The 23048-nt window shown below is 37.6% G+C and overlaps 1 pseudogene; it reads right to left on the bottom strand.

Moving 5' to 3' along the window:
* Window positions 1–10342: 10342 nt before the first annotated feature.
* On the bottom strand, window positions 10343–22242 carry LOC127674547 (replication factor C subunit 4-like; annotated as a pseudogene).
* Between the last annotated feature and the right edge of the window lie 806 nt (window positions 22243–23048).

The following is a 23048-nucleotide window of genomic DNA, read 5'->3' as shown; positions in this document are numbered from 1 at the left end:
GGATTCTAAATCCAAAGAGTTACTTTTAACCTACTCACCAGTTTCTGGGAACTTTCATATTCCAAGCTTTCCAACAATACATAGAGACATTGGTTATCCTCTTTTTTTGTAATCTGCACAATATTTCTATCATAAGCATGGATGTTTGAGAGATGATTGTACCAGTTAAATTCTACACAGTGTCGTCTCCTCCCTTCTAATGTTCCACTTTCTCAAGGTTTCTTTGCTGAGGTCTGAGATCTGATAATATTTAAAAAGAGACTCTTGGCATGACCTTTTATGAAACACATGATGATGTTTGTATCTATGTGAGATAAATGTCTGACGTGTATCTGTTAGCAGGAACCTTGGGGGTGGGGAACCTGGCTGAGAACAAGCTTGGGTGTGGCACATCAGCATCTAATTGCTAAAGCTTTGTCTGGAAAGGTTTTCTGCTGTAGTAGAACGAAATATTCAGAAACAAGTTTCTACAGAAGTGTTTGTCATTTTAAACCTTGAAGCTTAGTGTTCCTCCTAGTTGCATTATAAAAGATCTGTTTGCTATTCTGTGTATAAGGTATGTGTTGTTGATATTTTGATTAATAAAAATATTTCAAAATCTTGAGATGGGATATTCTATCATATAGGAGTTACTGAGAACATTGAAGACATACTGTGTCTTCTTACAAAATTTAGGAAAATGGGACAATGCCTCAGCAGTTCTTTTCTTCAGTAGTATCTGAGTAAAAGATAATCCGCAGCTTATGATTTTTTTCAGTCCACTTGTCAGCAACCATTGTACTCACCCATGGCATGGCAAAAATAGCTTTCAGTCAGCTTCATTTTTCAAACCAAATAGAAACAGTAATTAAAAAGAAAACATCTTTCACCCATCTCTGAGGTTGGACTTTATTTTTCAGAATAGAATTTTTCCAGCTCTTTCTGACTAAGCACAACATTTGATTACATTTGTACCTTTAATCTGTGTGTCAGAACAGAAATGAATCAAATGAGTCTTTGACCTCCTTCAAAATAATTGCCTGTGCAGTGATTTCTAGAAACTAATAAAAACCATGGTAGAGATAAGGCACGAGGAAAAAAAGGAAACGGTAGATAAATACTATCTTTAGAATTGAATTCTTTCAGCAGAACCTAGAAACAGCAAGTGCCGTGATGAGGAAAAATAATAGGTAGTCATTCATTCCTTTTCTAATTAAGTGAAATCCATGAAGTATTTAATTCAATGGCATGTCCCTGGTAGCTACTTAGGTAACGATGAGAAAAAAAAAATAATGACTAGTATTTATGCAAGATGCCTTCCCTGCTGTAACCTTCAAACTCAACTTTTATTTTAAGCCATTTTTTTCTAGTCAACTCATATAATGAGCATAATTTACTGTATATGTTTTCCTTTCCACATCGGCACAAACTCAAACCTCATTCATCTGTTTCCACTTTTTTCTAAGCTTGGAAAACCACCTGAGAAAGGTATATTTTATATGACATGCTCCTAACAAATGGAAATTATCAGTGGTATTTATGCTTGGCAGATTATTGTCTAAATCAATTCATTTATTGTCAAAAAATAAACTCTGTGCTTCTCTTCCTCTGTGCTTCAAAATTTTACTATTTTGCAAAATTCTGAGCAATAAATAAAATAATTTAAAATAAAATTAACATCTACCATACTTAGAGAATTTATTCTAATAACATAACTATGGAAATATAAACATTTTTTCCTTTGGGGAGATAGTGATGAGCTCCATTACAGGTTATCCAATCCCAAGCAGTCAGAACTAAACACATATGCGTATAAACAACAAAAAATAAACCAAGAAGCTATTTAGATATACATATATATGTAATAACAGCAATAACTAAAAGAAGAAGACATGAATCTGAGAGGGGCTAGGAGGACATAGGGAGAGTTGGAAGGAGAGGATAAACAGTGAAAATGATGTAAATGCAGTATTCATGCATGCATGACATTCTAAAATGAAATAAATTTAAAACATATGTATGCCTACAATGTTAGAGATGTACAATTCCAAAGAACGAGTAAAATAATAGTATTAGGTCAAATTAGCCTTGGGCTCCCTTTACTGAATTTAAGAGCACAATTTGAAAATACAAAGAATTCTTCTTTATCTTTTGAGACAGGAGCTCACTCTCACCCAGACTGGCCCAGATCTGATTATGTATCACAGGTTAGCACCAAACTCACAAGAGTCCTCTTGTGTCTTTTCAGAAACACTGCTATTACAAACATGAACTAATATATCCAAATTAACAAACTCCACAGCAGAAATACCTATATTTCTCCAACATGTAATAAGGACACATGCTCCACTATGTTCATAACAGCCTTGTTTATAACAGCCAGAAGCTGGAAAGAACCCAGATGTCCCTCCACAGATGAATGGATACAGAAATTGTGGCATATTTACACAATGGCATAATACTACTCAGCAATTAAAAACAATGAATTCATGAAATTCTTAGGCAAATGGATGGAACTAAAAAATACCATCCTGACAGAGGTAACTCAATTACAAAAGAACACACATTGTATGCACTCACTGATAAGTAAGATATTAGCCCAGAGGCTCAGAATACCCAAGATAAAATTCACAGACAATATGAAGCTCAAGGAGAAAGAAGACTGAAGTATGGATACTTCGGTCCTTCTTAGAAGGTGGAACAAAATACTCATGGGAGGATATACAAAGTGTGGGGCAGAGGCTGAAGGAAAGGCCATCCAGAGACTTCCACACCTGGGAATCCATCCCATATACAGTCATCAAATTCAGATACTATTGTGGATGCCAACAAGTGCTGACAGGTGCCTGATATAGCTGTCTCCAGAGAGGCTCTGCCAGTGCCTGATAAATACAGAAGTGGATGCTAATAGACAACCATTGAACTGAGCAGAGGGTCCCCAATGGAGGAGCTAGAGAAAGGATTGAAGGAGCTGAAGGGGTTTGGAGCCCCACTGGAAGAACAATAATATGAACCAACCAGTAACCCCAGAGCTCCCAGGGACTAAACCACCAATCAAAGAGTACACATGGAGGGACCCATGGCTCCTGCTGCATATGTAGCAGAGGATGGCCTTGTTGGACATCAAAGAGAAGAGAGGCCCTCGATCCTGTGATGGCTTGATGCCCAGTGTAGGGGAATGCCAGGACAGGGAAGCAGGAGAGGGTGGGTTAGTGATCAGGGGGGAGTGGGAGGGGGTCGCATATGGGGATTTGGAAGGTAAACCAGAAAAGGGGATAAGATTTGAAATATAAATAAAGAACATATCTAATAAAAAAGGGGAAAAAAGGAAAAAAAGAAATAGTGATCAAAGCTTTAATGTATAGTAGGAACTAATTCTTGAACAGTAAATCTGTTTACTAAAGCATTGATCAAGGTTTCTAAGTTTCTTTTTAAATTATCACTCTTGCTTCTATGCTTAATAAAGTAGACAGGAGTATATAAACCAAATATATAAACATATTACTCAAATTTCCCAAGATAAAACCCTCATAAATGTTAGAAATGTGATGTGATGCACAATTCTGGTTTTTATGATTATATGAAACTGCTTATGACATGCTAAGAAAAGGAAAAGTGACAGTTTTAATAAGATAGAAGATGAAAACTTGACATCTATGCAATATCAAAGATAAAGCTGGACACCAGAGAAAACGCAAAAATTTTAATCAGGCATAACTATTGTAGAAGGAAAAGGATCCACTGTGACAGGAACTAAAATTTCATCCACACAGGGGTGATTGGATTGATTTTTAAATGAAACTGAAGTCATGTGGTTGGGGCATGTACAGGGTCTCCACTGAGTTAAGAAAGGCAACACTGCAAGGGGAAAGTCCATGAAAGTGTGATGAGAGCACATATACCTGTTTGCTGGAAACTATCCACTAGGATTCTTCTCACTGAGACTGGGAGAGAGAGAGAGCGTCCTTATACTCAGGACTTAGGAGATGTTCTCAGGAGTTAGGTGGAATAAATGGTACATTTTTCTAGTAGCCTTGATTTTCTTATATATATAGTTTTTTTATTCGATTTATTTTTTATTTACATTTCAAATGATTTCCTCTTTTCTGGCCCCCCACTCCCCGAAAGTCCCATAAGCCCCCTTCCCTCCCCCTGTTCTCCCACCCACCCCTTCCCACTTCCCTGTTCTGGTTTTGCCCTATACTGCTACACTGAATCTTTCCAGAACCAGGGGCCACTCCTCCGTTCTTCTTGTACCTCATTTGATGTGCGGATTATGTTTTGGGTATTCCAATTTTCTAGGCTAATATCCACTTATCAGTGAGTGCATACCATGAGTATTCTTTTGATACCTGGTTACCTCACTTAGTATGATGTTCTCCAGCTCCATCCATTTGTCTAAGAATTTCATGAATTCATTATTTCTAATGGCTGAATAATACTCCATTGTGTAACTATACCACATTTTTTGTATCCATTCTTCCACTGAGGGATACCTGGGTTCTTTCCAGCTTAAAATCAGAGACTAGCCTTGATTTCTTGCTGGCAGGAAGTTTCAAGGTAGGTAGAGTTATTTAGAAAGGTAACGCAGAGCTGTTAAAAACTCTGTATTTTTATAGGCTCAAACTGAGGCTTAGACCAAAGCACCTGGAAGATTGTGTATATACTTGTCCAAAATCATTGCTGGTAACTAGTCAGCTTGACCAGTTTATTATAGGGCACTTTTCTCCCTTTCCCCTTAAAAAAACCTGTCTATTATGAAATGTACTAACCTAAAAAGCAGCTGAGTATCAAACTCAGGGAATGTCTATTAATCTCTCTGATGTTTAAAACATATCCATCTCTTGCTTTTTTTTTTTTTTACCAAAGTTCTTATAGGTATCTATTTTTAAGTGTTCCAGTGTCCTAGAGAGACAGAAACATGAATACAATGAATTCTTCCTTCAACATATCAAATCTTTGGTAAGAGTCTTAACAGGCCAAATTCATGTAAACTTTCAATTTGAAAATGTGCTATTTCCTCATATTCTGCATTTTATTTTTATGATATTTTATTATTTGTTATGTGCACCGCTGTTTTCCTTGCATGGATGTTTGTGTGAGGATGTCAGACCCCATGGAACTGGAGTTACAGACAGTCATGAGTGGCCTTGTGAGTGCTGGGGACTGAACCTCTGTCCTCTGAAGAGCCACTGCTCTTATCTACTGAGCCATTTCCAGTCCCACAGTTTTATTTTCTTTTTTTAAATTTTTTTCTTTATTGATATATTTTTTATTTACATTTCAAATAATTTCTTTTTCTGGGTCCCCACTCCCTGCAAGTCCCATAAGCCCTCTTCCCTCCCCCTGTCCTCCATCTACCCCTTCCCATTTCCCTGTCCTGGTATTCCCCTATACTGTTGCACTGAGTCTTTCCAGAACCAGGGGCCACTCCTCCATTCTTTTTGGACTTCATTTAATATATGGTTTATGTCTTGGGTATTCAAAGTTTCTAGGCCAGTATCCACTTATCAGTGAGTGCATACCATGATTGATCTTTTAAGACTGGGTTACCTCACTTAGTATGATGTTCTCCAGTTCCATCCATTTGTCTAAGAATTTCATGAATTCATTGTTTCTAATGGCTGAATAGTACTCCATTGTGTAAATATACCACATTTTTTGTATCCATTCCTCAGTTGAGGGACACTTGGGTCCTTTCCAGATTCTGGCTACTACAAATAGGGCTGCTATGAACATAGTGGAGCATGTGTCCTTATTGCATGCTGAAGAATCCTCTGGATATATGCCCCGGAGTGGTATAGCAGAGTCCTCAGGAAGTGTCATGCCCAGTTTTCTGAGGAACCGCCAGACTGATTTCCAAAGTGGTTGCACCATCTTGCAATCCCACCAGCAGTGGAGGAGTGTTCCTCTTTCTCCACATCCTCACCAACACTTGCTGTCTTCTGAGTTTTTGATCTTAGAAATTCTGACTGATGTGAGGGTTGTTTTGATTTGCATTTCCCTAATGATTAATGATGTTGAACATTTCTTAAGCCCTCCGAAGTTCTTCATGTGAAAATTCTTTGTTTAGCTCCGTACCCCACTTTTAATGGGGTAATTTGGTTCTCTGGGTTCTACCTTCTTGAGTTCTTTGTATATATTAGATATTAGCCCTCTGTCAGATTTAGGGTTGGTGAAGATCTTTCCCAATCTGTTGGTTGATGTTTTGTCCTTTTGACAGTGTCCTTTGCCGTACAGAAATTTTGTAGTTTTATGAGGTCCCATTTGTCAATTCTTGATCTTAGAGCATAAGCTATTGGTGTTCTATTCAGGAACTTTCCCCCTGTGCCCTTGTCCTCAAGGGTCTTCCCCGGTTTCTTTTCTATTAGCTTCAGTGTGTCAGGTTTTATGTGGAGGTCCTTGATCCATTTGGAGTTGAGCTTAGAACATGGAGATAAGAATGGATTGATTCGCATTCTTCTGCATGCTGATCTCCAATTGAACCAGAACCATTTGTTGAAAAGACTATGTTTTTTCCACTGGATGCTTTCAGCTCCTTTGTTGAAGATCAAGTGACCATAGGTGTGTTGGTTCATTTCTGGGTCTTCAATCCTATTCCATTGATCCGCTTGCCTGATATTGTACCAATACGATGCAGTTTTTATCACTATTGCTCTGTAGTAGAGTTTAAAATCTGGGATATTGAATCCCCCTGAAGTTCTTTTACTGTTGAGAATAGTTTTAGCTATCCTGGGTTTTTTGTTATTCCAGATGAATTTGAGAATTGCTCTTTCTAGCTCTATGAAGAACTGGGTTGGGATTTTTATGGGGATAGCATTGAATCTGTAGATTGCCTTTGGCAAGATGGCCATTTTAACTATATTAATCCTGCCAATCCAGGAGCATGGAAGGTTTTTCCATTTTCTGAGATCTTCTTCGATTTCCTTCTTCAGAGATCTGAAGTTCTTGTCATATAGGTCTTTCATTTGTTTGGTTAGAGTCACCCCAAGGTACTTTATGCTGTTTGTGGCTATTGTGAAGGGTGTCATTTCCCTAATTTCTTTCTCAGTCTGCATATCCTTTGAGTATATAAAGGCTACTGATTTGCTTGCATTGATTTTGTAGCCAGCCACTTTGCTGAAGTTGTTTATCAGCTGTAGGAGTTCTCTAGCAGAGCTTTTTTGGGTCACTTAAGTATACTATCATATCATCTGCAAATAATGATAGTTTGACTTCTTCCTTTCCAATTTGTATCCCTTTGACCTCCTTATGTTGTCTAATTGCTCTAGCTAGGACTTCAAGAACTATATTGAAAAGATATGGAGAGAGGGGGCAGCCTTGTCTAGTCCCTGATTTTAGTGGGATTGCTTCAAGTTTCTCCCCATTTAGTTTGATGTTGGCTACTGGTTTGCTGTATATTGCTTTTACTATGTTTAGATATGGGCCTTAAATTCCTGTCCTTTCTAAGACTTTTAGCATGAAAGGATGCTGAATTTTGTCATATGCTTTTTCAGCATCTAATGAAATGTTCATGTAGGGTTTTTTTTTTTTTTTAGAGTTTGTTTATGTAGTGGATTGCATTTATGGATTTTCTTATATTGAACCGTCCCTGCATCCCTGGGATGAATCCTACTTGATCATGGTGGATGGTCGTTTTTATGTGTTCTTGGATTCGGTTGGCAAGAATTTTATTGAGTATTTTTGCATCGATATTCATAAGGGAAATTAGCCTGAAATTCTCTTTCTTAGTTGGATCTTTGTGTGGTTCTGGTATCAGCACAATAGTGGCTTCGTAGAAGGAGTTGGGTAGTGTTCCTTCTGTTTCTATTTGGTGGAATAGTTTGAAGAGTATTGGTGTTAAGTCTTCTTTGAAGGTCTTATAGAATTCTGCGCTGAAACCATCTGGTCCTGTGCTTTTTTTGGTCGGAAAGCTATCTATGACCCCTTCTATTTCTTTAGGAGTTATGGGTCTGTTTAGATGGTCTATTTGATCCTGGTTTAATTTTTGTATATGATATCTGTCTAAGAAGATGTTCATTTCCTCCATATTCTCCAGTTATGTTGAGTATAGGCTTTTGTAGTAGGATCTGATGATTTTTTGAACTTCCTCAGTTTCTGTTGTTATATCTCCCTTTGCATTTGTAAGTTTGTTGATCTGGATACTTTCTCTGTGCTCTTTGGTTAGTCTGGCTAAAGGTTTATCTATCTTTTTTATTTTTTTCAAAGAACCAGCTTTTGGTTTTGTTGATTCTTTGTATGGTTCTCTTGGTTTCTACTTTATTGATTTCAGCCCTGGGTTTGATGCTTTCCTGTCTTCTTCTCCTCCAGGGCTTTCAGTTGTTATGTTAATCTTCTAGTGTAAGCTCTCTCCAGTTTTTTTTGGAGGCACTCAAATCTATGAGTTTTCCTCTTAGCACTGCTTTCATTGTGTCCCATAGATTTGTGTATGCTGTGCCTTCATTTTTGATAAATTCTAAAAAATCTTTGATTTCTTTCTTTATTTCTTCCTTGACCAAGGTATCACTGAGTAGAGTATTGTTCAGTTTCCATGTGTATGTGGGCTTTCTGTTGTTTTTATTGTTATTAAAGACCACTTTTACTTCATAGTGCTCTGATAGGAGGCATGGGATTATTTCAATCTTCTTATATTTCTTGAGGTCTGTCTTGTGATTAACTGTATGATCGATTTTGGAGAAGGTACCATGAGGTGCTGAGAAAAAGGTATATTCTTTTGCTTTGGGATGAAAAGTTATATATATATATATATATATATATATATATATATATATATATGTATATATATATATCTGTTAAATTCAATTGGTCTAAAGCTTCAACTAATTTTAATGTCTCCCTGTTTAGTTTCTGTTTTCAGTCCATTGGTGAAAGTGGAGTGTTGAAGTCACCCACAATTATTGTGTTAGGTGCAATGTGTGCTTTGAGCTTTAATAAAGTTTCTTTTATGAATGATGGCACTCTTTTATTTGGAGCATAGATGTTCAGGATTGAGAGTTCTTCTTATTGGCTTTTCCCTTTGACCAGCAAGAAGTGACCTTCCATGTCTCTTTTGAGGACATTAGGTTGAAAGTCAATTTTATCTGATATTAGAATGGCAACTCTGGCTTGTTTCCTGGGAACATTTGCTTGTAGAATTGTCTTCCAACCTTTTACTCTAAGGTAGTTATTGTCTTTGACACTGAGGTGTGTTTCCTGTATGCGCAAAATGTAGGGTCCTGTTTAGGTAACTAGTCTGTTAGTCTATGTCTTTTTATTGGGGAGTTGAGTCCATTGATGTTAAGAGATATTAAGGAATAGTGATCATTACTTCCTGTCATTTTCGATGCTATTTTTATATTTGAGTGGTTATCTTCTTTTGGGTTTGATGAAAGAAGGTAACTATCTTGCTTTTTCCAGGGTGTCGTTTCACTCCTTGTATTGGAGTTTTCCCCCTATTATCCTTTGTAGGGCTGGGCTTGTGGAAAGATATTGTGTAAATTTGGTTTTGGCATGGAATATCTTGGTTTCTCTATCTATAGTAATTGAAAGTTTCGCTGGGTATAGTAGTCTCGGCTGACATTTGTGTTCTCTTAGAGTCTGCATGAGATCTGCCCAGGATCTTCTAGCTTTCATGGTCTCTGGTGAGAAATCTGGTGTAATTCTGATTGGTTTTCCTTTATATGTTACTTGCCCTTTTCTCTTACTGCCCTAAGTATTCTTTCTTTGTTTAGTACATTTGGGGTTTTGATTATTATATTACGGGGAGGTATTTCTGTTCTGGTCCAGTCTGTTTGGAGTTCTGTAGGATTCTTGTATATTCATGGGCATCTCTCTCTTTAGGTTAGAGATGTTTTCTTCCATAATTTTGTTGAAGGTATTTGCTGGCCCTTTAAGTTGTAAATCCTCACTCTCATCTATGCCTATAATCCTTAGGTTTGGCTTTCTCATTGTGTCCTGGATTTCCTGGCTGTTTTTGGTTACAAGCTTTTTGCACTTTGCATTTTCTTTGACTGTTGAGTCCATGGTTTCTATGGTATCTTCGGCATTCTTTTTTCTATCTCTTGTATTCTGTTGTTAATATTTGCATCTATGGTCCCTGATTTCTTCCCAAGGTTTTCTATCTCCAAAGTTGTCTCCCTTTGAGATTCCTTAGTTGTTTCTACTTCTGTTTTTAGATTCTGGAAGTTTTTGCTCAGTTGTGTCATTTGCTTGTTTGTGTTTTCCTCTAATTCTTTAAGAGATTTTGTGTTTCCTCTTTCATAACTTCTGCCTGTACTATGAATTTCTATAGGTGGTTTGGTTATTCATTTTTGTTATCCAAAAAAGTTGGTTTGATAATTTATACAAAATAGATTCAGTGTGTTCACCAATTCGGGGTCAGTTGCTATATCACAGCTCTTCCAGAGCGCATCAACTATAGGTGCTCATCTGCATCATCTGCTAAACATTATCCACTTCAGCACGTTTTTCTGTAATAACGGACTTCAGAGTGTTCTTTTAATTTTCTACAACCATATAATGAAGCTGATTGACAAACTGAGTAGCTGAGTGACCTTCATTTATTAAATCCTTTACCGCAGCTTCTTGTTTGTCAAAAGAGCCACCGTGACATTTGATGAATAGTCCATCAATAGTAGTAGCTGGTATTACCTCAGCAATGTCTGCAGTCACATCTTCCATGACTTCCTTTTCTACTTGCTAGTTCACTAGAACTTTGAGGAAATGTTACAGCTTTCAATAAATTTCCTTCTGATATTTTAACAAGATAAGCTATCCCCTCATTGCCAATTTTGTCATTTTCCTTCTCAGCAATATCCAGTAATTGCGTTGGCTGAATTTTATCTTACAGGATCTCGAAGCAAAATTTTGAACATCTAGAAGTGAGGGGTTCAATTACTCAACTGGCAATGTTACAGATGAGGCAGAATCTGGTTGTTTTAGACTCTTTTCCCGTAGTACATCTTCAAGCTGCCTGAGAAACTGATGCCATAGCAGAATCTCTTCATCCAGAATTACAATCTTAAAGGAAGGACATGCCTCTTCATTTGAACGACTTCCTGACACAGTTAAGTGTGCAAAATTTTTCACTTTTTCACACACTACTTGTATTCCATGTTTATCAGACATGTTAATTAAAAGTGTTAATTAAAAGTGTTTGAGCCCACAGAGTTCTAGAGCTGCTGTCAAAATGGTAGTTATTTTGCCAGTTCCAGGTGGCCCATAGAACAAAAGATTAGGAAGATCAGCTCCTTTGAAAGACTTTTTCAGCACTATGATTACTTCATCCACACACTTTGGATGATCCAAGAAACTGGTTTGACTTTCTTGGTTTAACTGCTGCTTCCTGCAGTGACAGGTACCACTGGTCTTTGGTCAATCTTTTCTTTTTTTTTTTCTTTTTTTTTTATTCGATATAATTTATTTACATTTCAAATGATTTCCCTTTTCTAGCCTCCCCACTCCCCGAAAGTCCCATAAGCCCCCTTCTCTCCTCTTGTTCTCCCACATACCCCTTCCCACTTCCCTGTTCTGGTTTTGCCCTATATTGTTTCACTGAGTCTTTCCAGAACAAGGGGCCACTCCTCTGTTCTTCTTGTACCTCATTTGATGTGTGGATTATGTTTTGGGTATTCCAGTTTTCTAGGTTAATATCCACTTATTAGTGAGTGCATACCATGATTGATCTTTTGATACTGGGTTACCTCACTTAGTATAATGTTCTCCAGCTCCATCCATTTGTCTAAGAATTTCATGAATTCATTGTTTCTAATGGCTGAATAGTACTCCATTGTGTATATATAACACGTATTTTTGCATGCATTCCTCCATTGACAGACACCTGGGTTCTTTCCAGCTTCTGGCAATTATAAATAGGGCTGTTATGAACATAGTTGAGCAAGTAACCTTATTACATGCTGGGGAATCCTCTGGGTATATGCCCAGGAGTGGTATAGCAGGATCTTTCAGAAGTGAGGTGCCCAGTTTTCGGAGGAACCACCAGACTGATTTCCAGAGTGGTTGTACCAATTTGCATACCCAACAAGCAGTGGAGGAGTGTTCCTCTTTCTCCACATCCTCGCCAACATCTGCTGTCTCCTGAGTTTTTAATCTTAGCCATTCTGACTGGTGTAAGGTGAAATCTCAGGGTTGTTTTGATTTGCATTTCCCTAATGACTAATGAAGTTGAGCATTTTTAAGATGCTTCTCCACCATCTGAAGTTCTTCAGGTGAAAATTCTTTGTTTAACTCTGTACCCCATTTTTAGTAGGGTTATTTGGTTTTCTGGGGTCTATCTTCTTGAGTTCTTTTTAGATATTGGATATTAGCCCTCTAACTGATGTAGGGTTGGTGAAGATCTTTTCCCAATTTGTTGGTTGCTGATTTGTCTTTTTGATGGTGTCCTTTGCCTTACAGAAACTTTGTAGTTTTATGAGGTCCCATTTGTCAATTCTTGCTCTTAGAGCATATGCTATTGGTGTTCTGTTCAGAAACTCTCTCCCTGTAACGATGTCCTCAAGGGTCTTCCCCAGTTTCTTTTCTATTAGCTTCAGTGTCTGGATTTATGTGGAGGTTCTTGATCCATTTGGAGTTGCGCTTAGTACAAGGAGATAAGGATGGTTCAATTCGCATTCTTCTGCATGCTGACCTCCAGTTGAACCAGCACCATTTGTTGAAAAGGCTATCTTTTTTCCATTGGATGTTTTCAGCCCCTTTGTCGAGGATCAAGTGGCCATAGGTGTGTGGGTTCATTTCTAGATCTTCATTCCTGTTCCACTGATCCGCCTGCCTCACAGTATTTAACACTATTGCTTGGTAGTATTGCTTGAGGTCAGGGATACTGATTACCCCAGAATTTCTCTTGTTGTTGAGAATAGTTTTAGCTATCCTGGGTTTTTTGTTATTCCAGATGAATTTGAGAATTGCTCTTTCTAACTCTATGAAGAATTGAGTTGGGATTTTGATGGGTATTGCATTGAATCTGTAGATTGCTTTTGGCAAAATGACCATTTTAACTATATTAATCTGCAGATCCATGAGCTTGGGAGGTTTTTCCAATTTTTGAGGTCTTCTTACATTTTCTTCTTCAGAGTCTTGAAGTTCTTGTCATACAAATCTTTCACGGGTTTGGTAAGAGTTAGCCCAAGGTACTTTATACTGTTTGTGGCTATTGTGAAGGGTGTCATTTCCCTAATTTCTTTCTCAGCTTTACTCATCCTTTGACTATAGGAAGGCTACTGATTTGCTTGAGTTGATTTTATAACCTGCCACTTACCTGAAGTTGTTTATCAGCTGTAGAAGTTCTCTAGTTGAGTTTTTTAGGTCACTTAGGAAGACTATCATATCATCTGCAATTAATACTTCTTCCTTTCCAATTTGTATCCCTTTGACCTCTTTATGTTATCTAATTGCCCAATCTAGTACCTCAAGTACAATATTGAAAAGATAAGGAGAAAGGGGGCAGCCCTGTCTAGTCCCTGATTTTAGTGGGATTGCTTCAAGTTTCTCTCCATTTAGTTTGATGCTGGCTACTGGTTTGCTGTATATTGCTTTTACTATGTTTAGGTATGGGCCTTGAATTCCTGTTCTTTCCAAGACTTTAAGTATGAAAGGATGCTGAATTTTGTCAAATGCTTTTTCAGCATCCAATGAAATGACCATGTGGTTTTTTTCTTTGAGTTTGTTTATGTAGTGGATTGCATTGATGGATTTCCGTATATTGAACCAACCCTGCATCCCTGGGATAAAGCCTACTTGATCATGGTGGATGATCGTTTTGATGTGTTCTTGGATTTGGTTGGCAAGAATTTTATTGAGTATTTTTGCATCGATGTTCATAAGGGAAATTGGTCTGAAGTTCTCTTTCTTTGTTGGATCTTTGTGTGGTTTTGGTATCAGCATAATAGTGGCTTCTTAGAAGGAATTGGGTAGTGTTCCTTCTGTTTCTATTTTGTGGAATAGTTTGAAGAGTATTGGTGTTAAGTCTTCTTTGAAGGTCTGATAGAATTCTGCACTGAAACCATCTGGTCCTGTGCTTTTTTTGGTTGGAAGACTTTCTATGACCCCTTCTATTTCTTTAGGGGTTATGGGACTGTTTAGATGATCTATTTGGTCCTGATTTAGTTTTGGTATTTTGTATCTGTCTAGGAAATTGTCCATTTCCTCCAGATTCTCCAGTTGTGTTGAGTATAGGCTTTTGTAGTAGAATCTGATTTTTTTTGAATTTCCTCAGTTTCCGTTGTTATATCTCCCTTTTAATTTCTAAGTTTGTTAATTTGGATATTTTTTCTGTGCCCTTTGGTCAGTCTGGCTAAGGGTTTATCTATCTTGTTGATTTTTTCAAAGAACCAGCTCCTTGTTTTGTTGATTCTTTGTATGGTTCTCTTTGTTTCTACTTGATTGATTTCAGCCCTGAGTTTGATGATTTTCTGTCTTCTACTCCTCCTGGGTGAATTGGCTTCTTTTTGTTCCAGGACTTTCAGGTGTGTCATTAAGCTGCTTGTGTATGCTCTCTCCATTTTCTTATTGGAGGCACTCGGGCTATGGGTTTTCCTCTTAGCACTACTTTCATTGTATCCCAAAGATTTGGGTATGTTGTGCCTTCATTTTCATTAAATTCTAAAAAGTCTTTGATTTGTTTCTTTATTTCTTCTTTGGCCAAGGTGTCATTGAGTAGATTATTATTCAGCCTCTTTGTGTATGTGGGCTTTCTGTTGTTTTTGTTGCTATTGAAAACCACTCTTACTCCATAGTGATCTGATAGGAGTCATGAAATTAGTTCGGTCTTCTTATATTTGTTGGGGTCTGTCTTGTGACCAATTATACGGTCAATTTTGGAGAACATACCATGAGGTGCTGAGAAAAAGGTATATTCTTTTGCTTTAAAATGAAATGTTCTACATATATCAGTCAATCCAATTGGTCCAATGCTTCAATTAGTTTTACTGTGTCCCTGTTTAGTTTCTTTTTTCCTGATCGGTCCATTGAGGAGAATGTAGTGTTGAAGTCACCCACAATTATTGCGTTAGGTGCAATGTGTGCTTTGAGGTTTAGTGAAGTTTCTTTTACGAATGAGGGTGCCCTTGCATTTGACACATAGTTGTTCATAATTGATAGTTTTTCTTGGTGCATTTTTCCTTTGACCAGCAAGAAGTGTCCTTCTGTGTCTCTTTTGATGACTTTAGGTTGAAAGTCCTTTTTATCTGATATTAAAATGGCTACTCCGGGTCATTTCCTGTGACCATTGGCTTGTAAAATTGTCTTCCAGCCTTTTACTCTAAGGTAGTTTTTGTCTTTGACACTGAGGTGTGTCTCCAGTATGCATCAAAATGTAGGGTCCTGTTTCATTATCCAGTCTGTTAGTTTTTGTCTTTTTATTGGGGAATTGAGTCCATTGATGTTACGAGATATTAAGGAATAGTGATTATTACTTCCTGTCATTTTTTTATGTTATTTTTATATTTGAGTGGTTATCTTCTTTTGGGTTTGATGAAAAAAGGTAACTATCTTGCTTTTTCCAGGGTGTAGTTTCCCTCCTGTATTGGAGTTTTCCTCCTATTATTCTTTTTTTTTTAATATTTTTATTTTCTATATTCTTTGTTTACATTCCAAATGATTTCCCCTTTCCCGAATCCGCCCTCCCCATATGTGCCATAAACCTTCTTCTCTCCATCCCTTCTCCAATCACCTCCCTCCTTTTTCTCTGTCTTTATAATCCCTTCCCATGCTAGATCAATCCTTTCCAGGATCAGGACCCTCTCCATACTTCTTCAAGGGAGTCATTTGTTATGCAATTTGTGCCTTGGGTATTCAGAGCTTCTGGGCTAATTAATATCCACTTATCAGAGATTGCATTCCATGTGTATTCTTTTGTGATTGGGTTACCTCACTTAGGATGATATTTTCCGGATCAAACCATTTGCCTAAAAATTTTGTGAATTCATTGTTTCTAATTGCTGAGTAGTATTCCATTGTGTAAATATACCACATTTTCTGTATCCATTCCTCCTTTGAGGGGCATCTGTGTTCTTTCCAGCTTCTGGCTATTATAAATAAGGCTTCTATGAACATAATGGACCATGTGTCTTTATTGCATGCTGGGGAATCCTTTGGGTATATGCCCAGGAGAGGTATAGCAGGGTCTGGGTGCACACCAGGTCTCCCGCACTTCCTGGAGACCGAATGCTGTGGCCCAGGCTGTTCAGATCCCAAAGCAGATACCTGAAGGCTCCCGCTGGGGCCTGCTGGATTCACCAGAGCACACTGACTTCTCCCAGCCGGCCTCCCGGAAGCCCCTCTTGCCTCTTGCAGGACCTGGAGATGTGGGGTTGCTTCCCAGGCTGATCTGGATCTGCAATTGGAGAGATCTGAGGGCTCCCGCCAGAGGCCTTAGGACTGGAACCTAAGCTCCATCTCCTCCTATTATTCTTTGCAGAGCTGGGTTTGTGGAAAGATATTGTGTAAATTTGGTTTTGTCATGGAATATCTTGGTTTCTCCATCTATGGTGAATGAGAGTTTTGCTGGGTATAGTAGTCTTGGCTGATATTTGTGTTCTCTTAGAGTCTGCATGAGCTCTGCCCAGGATCTTCTAGCCTTCATGTTCTCTGGTAAGAAGTCTGGTGTAATTCTGATAGGTCTTCCTTTATATGTTACTTGGCCTTTTTCTCTTACTGCCTTTAATATTCTTTCTCTGTTTACTACATTTGGGGTTTTAATTTTTATATGACGGGAATATTTCTGCTCAGATCCTGTTCTGTTTGGTGTTCTGTAGGCTTCTTGTATATTCATGGGTATCTCTCTCTTTAAGTTGGGAAAGTTTTCTTCCATAATTTTGTTGAAAATATTTGCTGGCCCTTTCAGTTGTATATCTTCACTCTCATCTATACCTATAATCCTTAGGTTTGGTCTTCTCACTGTGTCCTGGATTTCCTGGATGTTTTGGGATACAAGCTTTGTGCATTTCGCATTTTCTTTGACTGTTGAGCCAATGGTTTCTATGGTATCTTTGGCATCTGAGATTCTTTCTTCCATCTCTTGTATTCTGTTTTTGATATTTGCATCTATGGCCCCTGATTTCTTCTCAAGGTTTTCTATCTCCAAAGTTGTCTCCCTTTGTGATTTCTTAGTTGTTTCTACTTCTGTTTTTAGATCCAGGATGGTTTTGCTCAGTTTCCTTCTTCACTTGTTTGTTTGTGTTTTCCTTTAATGCTTTAAGAGATCTTCCTGACTTCTGCCTGTTGACTCAAGTTCTCCTGCATTTCTTTAAGTTCTTGTGTGTGTGTGTGTGTGTGTGTGTGTGTTTTCTTTATTGGCTTCTATCTCTTGAGCCTTATTCTCCTGAATTTCTTTAAGTCATTTTTTGTTTTTCCATTATATGGGTTTCTAGCTTATTCATGTTCCCCTGTATTTCTTTAAGAGATTCATTTATGTCCTTTTTGTGTTCTTCTAGCAGGATCATGACCAGTGATTTTAAATCCAAATCTTGTTTTTCTGGTGTGTTGGCGAATCCAGGACTTGCTGATTTTGGAGAGTTTGGTTCAGACACTGCCATATTGCCTAGATTTCTGTTAGTAGCATTCCTGCATTTGCCCTTTGCCATCTTGTTCTATGGAGCTAGTTGGTCTTGTCTCTGGCTGGTGTTTCAGCTTCCTGAGAGGCTCTAGGGCTATTTCTGCAACACTTGATGGCTGGGTTTCCCCTGTTGCAGATTGCTGATGTGCTGTCCTCCTCTTGGGTGCCCTTGGAACCCTAGTGTGCTTTGCCCCATGTTGTCTCTGTGAACCAGATGGAGCCCGTTTGCTCCTTCAGTGAGTGCTGATGGTCTATGCTGCGGGACCTTTTCCGAGTGATGATCACTCTGCTGGGCACCCGATCTCCCAACCCTGTTGGTGCACACAAGGCTAGCCTAGCTGCTCAGGTCCCGAGTCTAGGCAAAAGCCTGGCAGGCCAAGGCCCAAGCAAAGTTGCCCTCGGGCTATGAGTGTTATCTGGTTCTGTCAGGTGGCCAGGATGGTGGCATGCAGGAGCTCCCTGAAAGTGCTGGGAGAGTCTGCTGGGCTAACAACTTCCTGGCCGGGTTGGCACACAGATGGCCCACCGAGCAGCCCAGGGCCTGGGGGCAGTTCAGGGCCTGTTGGGCCTAGACCCCTGCTATGTTAGCCTCAGGCTATGACTGTTATCTGACTTTGCCTGCTAGAACTCTCTGCTGACCCATAGCCAAAATGGTGGCGTGCATGCCAGGCCGGGCCAACAACCTCCTGGCCGGGTTGGCACACCAATGGCCCCCTGGACAGCCCAGGGCCTGGGTGCAGGCCAAGGCCTGTCAGGCTTAGACTCCGCGATGTTGGCCTCGGGTTATGTTTGCGTACCTCAGTCTGTCTGATCTCTCTGGCATCTGAGAACAAGATGGAGGCGAGTCTCTCATAACTGACTCAAGATAACTAGTTTTAAACAATCCATGATCAGGAAAGATAGTTCAATCTTCTGATATTTTTCTTAAATTTCTTTCTTCAGTTTCTGAATGTTTTTGTCTTAGAACTCATTTTCTTGGTTGTTTAGAGTTACCACAGAATGGTTTGTATTATTTGAGGTGATTGTAAAAAGTGCTTTTCCATGATGTCTTTCTCAATGTGTTTGTCTATTGCACATTAAAAAGTTAATATATCGAATAAAAAAATATCTGAAATAAATGTAATGTAAAAATAAAAAAAATTAAAAAAAATAAAATAAAAAATAAAAAGTTACTGGGTTTTTTGTTGTTGTTGTTGTTAATTTTGTATCCACCTGCATTGATGAATATGTTTATCAACTATAGGAGTTTTCCAGTGGAAATTTTAGGGTCACTTACAGGTAATATCTTATCATCTGCAAATAAAGATCCATTGACTTCTTCCATCCCAATTTGTAACCTCTTGAGGTCTTTCAGTTGTCTTATTATTCTAGCTAAGACTTCAAGGATTATATTGAATAGGCTCTGAGGGAGTGGGCAGATTTGTCTTGTTTCCTGATTTTAGTGGAATTCCTTTAAGATTTTTTTCTGCTTAAATGTATCTTGGCTATGGGCTTTCTGTAAAGAGCATTTAATACGTTGAGGTTTGTCCCTTCTATTGCTAATCTCTGCAAGACTTTTATAATTAAGGGGTGTTGGATATTATCAAAAACCTTTTCTACATCTAATGAGATGATCATGTGATTTTTATATTTCAGTTTGTTTATATAATAGATGAAGCCTACTTGAGCATGATAAATGATATTTTTATGTGTTCTTGAATTCATCTTGCAAGTATTTTATTAAGATATTTTGCTCTATGTTCATAAAGAAAATTGGTTCATAACTTTGTTGGGTCTTTATGTAGTTTAGATATTGATGTAACTGTGGCCTTGTAAAATGACCTGAACAATGTTGTTTCTCTTTCCAGTTTGAGAAATAATTTGAGGAGTACCAACACTATTTCTGCTTTGAAATTTTATCAGAAATATTTTCCATGTAAATCTTCAATTCTATCATAAAATGTTTCTACTTCCTTTTCAATTAATTTAACAATGCTTTTTATACCTACCACTTTACTCTTCAATTTTCCATGAAAATTAGTCAATTTTAATGTGTTTTTCTATATATCTCTTCTATTTTATCAGAAATATTTTCTATATAAATCTTCAATTTATCATAAAATGTTTTTACTTTCTTTTTCAATAAAAGAGCATGCTTTTCAAGAATAAAAAATATTTAAAAAGATAAAAAAAATAAAGTTTTGAAGAATTCTGTACTAAAACCATCTGGTTCTGTGTTTGTTTGTTGGCAGGGAGACTTAATCAATGTGTCTATTTCATCGGGGATTAAAGATCTGTTTAAATTGCTTATGTAATCTTGATTTAACCTTATAAATGGTATGTATAAAAATTACTCATTTCTTTAAAATTTTCCAATTTGGTGAAGTATGTTTTTAAAGTATATCTTTATGATTCTCAGGATTTCCTCAGTATATGTTTTTTACATTCCCCCTTTCATTTATAATTTTGCTAATTTGGGTATTTTTCATCTACCTTTTAGTTAACTTAAGGTAATGCATTAGCAATCCTACTGACTTTTTCAAAGAACCAAATTTTTATTTCTTTGACTTTTATTTTGTTGTTGTTTGTTTTTAGTTAGTTGATTTCAGCCCTGAGTTTATTTCTTGCCGTCTAATTCTTTTGGGGTATAATTTCTTCTTTTTATTCTAGAGCACTCAGATAAGCCAAGTTAGTATTATGAGATCTCCCCTGAAAGCAAATGGAGATCATCACATAAAATTACAACTGGACACAATACAGAGGATCAGTGGACAATGTGGGTCTCAGCTTCACTCAATATGTCCTCATCACAGCTCCTGCATCTCTGGTCCATGGAACAGACAGAAGAAGGGACAGAAAAAAATTAAGTCTTCTGTGAAACAATCTTTCCTATAAATGGCTTCATAAAGATGACTGGGATGGTAACAATATCAATGGGCATGTTAACAGAGAAGGGAAATATCTCAAAGGATCCTGTTCCTAGACAAAGGATTACAGATAATTACTGGGAAAAAGATGGATTTAGCCTCTCCTGGGATGATCCTCCCTGTTAGTTGGCAGAGTAGCCACCCTTGACACCATATGACCACAAATAAGAAATATATGTATGTGTACATATACATATTAATGTATGTAACAAATATAATAAACATAAAGACACTGTCAATTTGCAAATGGAGGCACATGGAAGGGGTTTGATGGTGGTTTTCTGGGAAGGTCTGTATGGAGTAGAGGAGCTACAAAAGGCTATCATCGTATTTCTTTAAAATATTTTCAATAAAGTAAAAAAAGAGTTTATAAAATATGACATAATTCAGCAAAAACTCAGAAATGTAATCACAACCAAACATGGACAAAAACCAAGGAAGAAACTTCCAAGTTTCTAATTACCAAGAAGTATAAAAATATCATGAATATGGGACAATAAATTACTGCAACATTCCACATCTATATAAGACTATGTATTCCTTAAATATTCCTTAAGCCAACCTGAGTAGAATTTTGCATTAATGGGCTTGAATTAACTAGAGAAACAATAATCCTCATCTGAGATGTTATCCTTTGTATTTGAAAGCATTTCTGATTGTTTTGCCAGGCCTATAAGAGTTAAGTGATCTTCAGTCTAGAAACATATACATGCAGGCAGCACAACTCATCTTGTATTTATATGCTGGTATGTTTGTTGCATATATAACAATGATATTCTGGAATGACAAAGCTGTGCATTTGAGAAAGAGGGGTAGGACCCTAGATGGGTAAGAGGGAGGCAAGGGAGTGGAGAATGATGTATGTTTTCAAGTTGAATCTTTTTGAAATTTTTATTAGATATTTACTTTATTTACATTTCAAATGATATTCCTTTTCCTATCTTATTTATTTTGTCACTTGTATCACTTCCTATATTAGTAACAGACAATAATAATATTCTTCTAAAGCAGTCTGATTTATGATGCTTTAAACTTAGCAGTGCACCTTTCTTAAAAATTGCCCAAATGGTGTCAAGATTCTAAGGCTAGAACATGAAAGCCAGTTTAATTCACGGTGTAGCTGAAGTCTATTTTTAATATATCATTTAAAATGACAACAGAGGATATTCAAGGAATGGTATAGAAAGGACAGTGAAAACTAGAACAAAATTTTAAACAAATCGAGGATTAACCAAAGCAGGGATCTAGATTGATGTTTGTGCTTAAGAGGTGCTTCAGAGGCACCAGGAAAATAAAGGGTGCAGAACATAAACAAATGTAGATTAATTTCTAGCCAGATAGGAAAACAGTGGCCAGTCATCTCATCTTCTTAAGAGTCTGAAGCAAGATGATCTTTCAAGCTTTTGATTTTGAGACTAGTTTGGGAAATATAACAAGACTGCCTCCCTCCTCTCTCTAACACAAAGAAATTAAGTCTATCTCTGTATGATTAATTGAAGAAAAATAAGGAGTAGAAGAAAAATAGCTCTTAATAAGTGCCAAATGAGAAAATAGGCTATTTCCTCTCCTTGGTGATTTGCAGTATGACACACTAATGATGATAATTTCAGGTGGCATCAGTGTCAGATGAAATGTGAGTGCCTCTGTCATAAAATAGTCTGTGGTTAATTCACTAAAATTCTGGTCCTGACAGTATCTTCTCTATAATGCAAGGAAGAATCAGGTGTTCTATATTTATTTACCAGTTATGAGTGTTCCTTTCTATAATGTCTTACCACCTACTTCTGTTTGCTTTTCTTGCCTTGGCATCCTAGCCACTTGATACTTGGAAGGCACCTCAAAAAAAAAAATCACCTCTTCAAATCCTACGCTACTTCTAACACTCCAATTAGCTGGATAGACAGGATTTTACTCCCATGGGAGATGTGGACTTGTGAAAATAATGCTTGTTTATTTGTGTAAATTTATAAATTGCTCTTGGTTATTTTTAGTTAAAAAATACTGAGTATAAAATATTTACACTAGAACAGAGACTTAAATTTCCAAAGTATAAAACAAGAAATCACTGATAAGGTGATGGAATATCAGCCAGAATTTGCATTGGTTACTCTGTGAAAACACCACACTAGATCCAAGGACTTTCTCAAGCACTCAAATGAGGCTGTGCCAAGAAGGTAGGTGTGGTGGGTTGGCTCACACTCCTTTGGACAGCCAGCCAGAGAACCTGTCCATTGGCAACCTGATGAATTGCCTGTTACTGAAGTGTGTCTCTCTTTGCCTTCTCAGGTGGCAGAGAAGAAGCCTCTGGGGCAGTCACTCCCTCTACAGCAAAACTCTCCATTGCCTTCATGGAGCTCCTTCTACACAACCTCCCGCCAGAGGAGCACAGTGAAAAGCATCCTGCTTTTTCCTTTTCCGACAACATTTGTGTCCAAAGCTGTGTTTTGGTTGTGTGGTATCATTGCTGTTGCTCCATTTGACTATGCTTTGAAGCATCTAATTTCCTGTATTGTTCTTATGCTCAGACCAGCTTCTCCAGTCTCATTGTCTGGTTAAAAGCTGGCATATATATATATATATGCCAGCTTTTCTCTCTCTCTCTCTCTCTCTCTCTC

This window comes from Apodemus sylvaticus, chromosome X (genome assembly GCF_947179515.1).
Source record: "Apodemus sylvaticus chromosome X, mApoSyl1.1, whole genome shotgun sequence".
Taxonomy (NCBI): Eukaryota; Metazoa; Chordata; class Mammalia; order Rodentia; family Muridae; genus Apodemus; species Apodemus sylvaticus.
The sequence above is the reverse complement of the archived record's forward strand: the minus strand, read 5'-3'. Positions and strand labels throughout refer to the sequence as shown.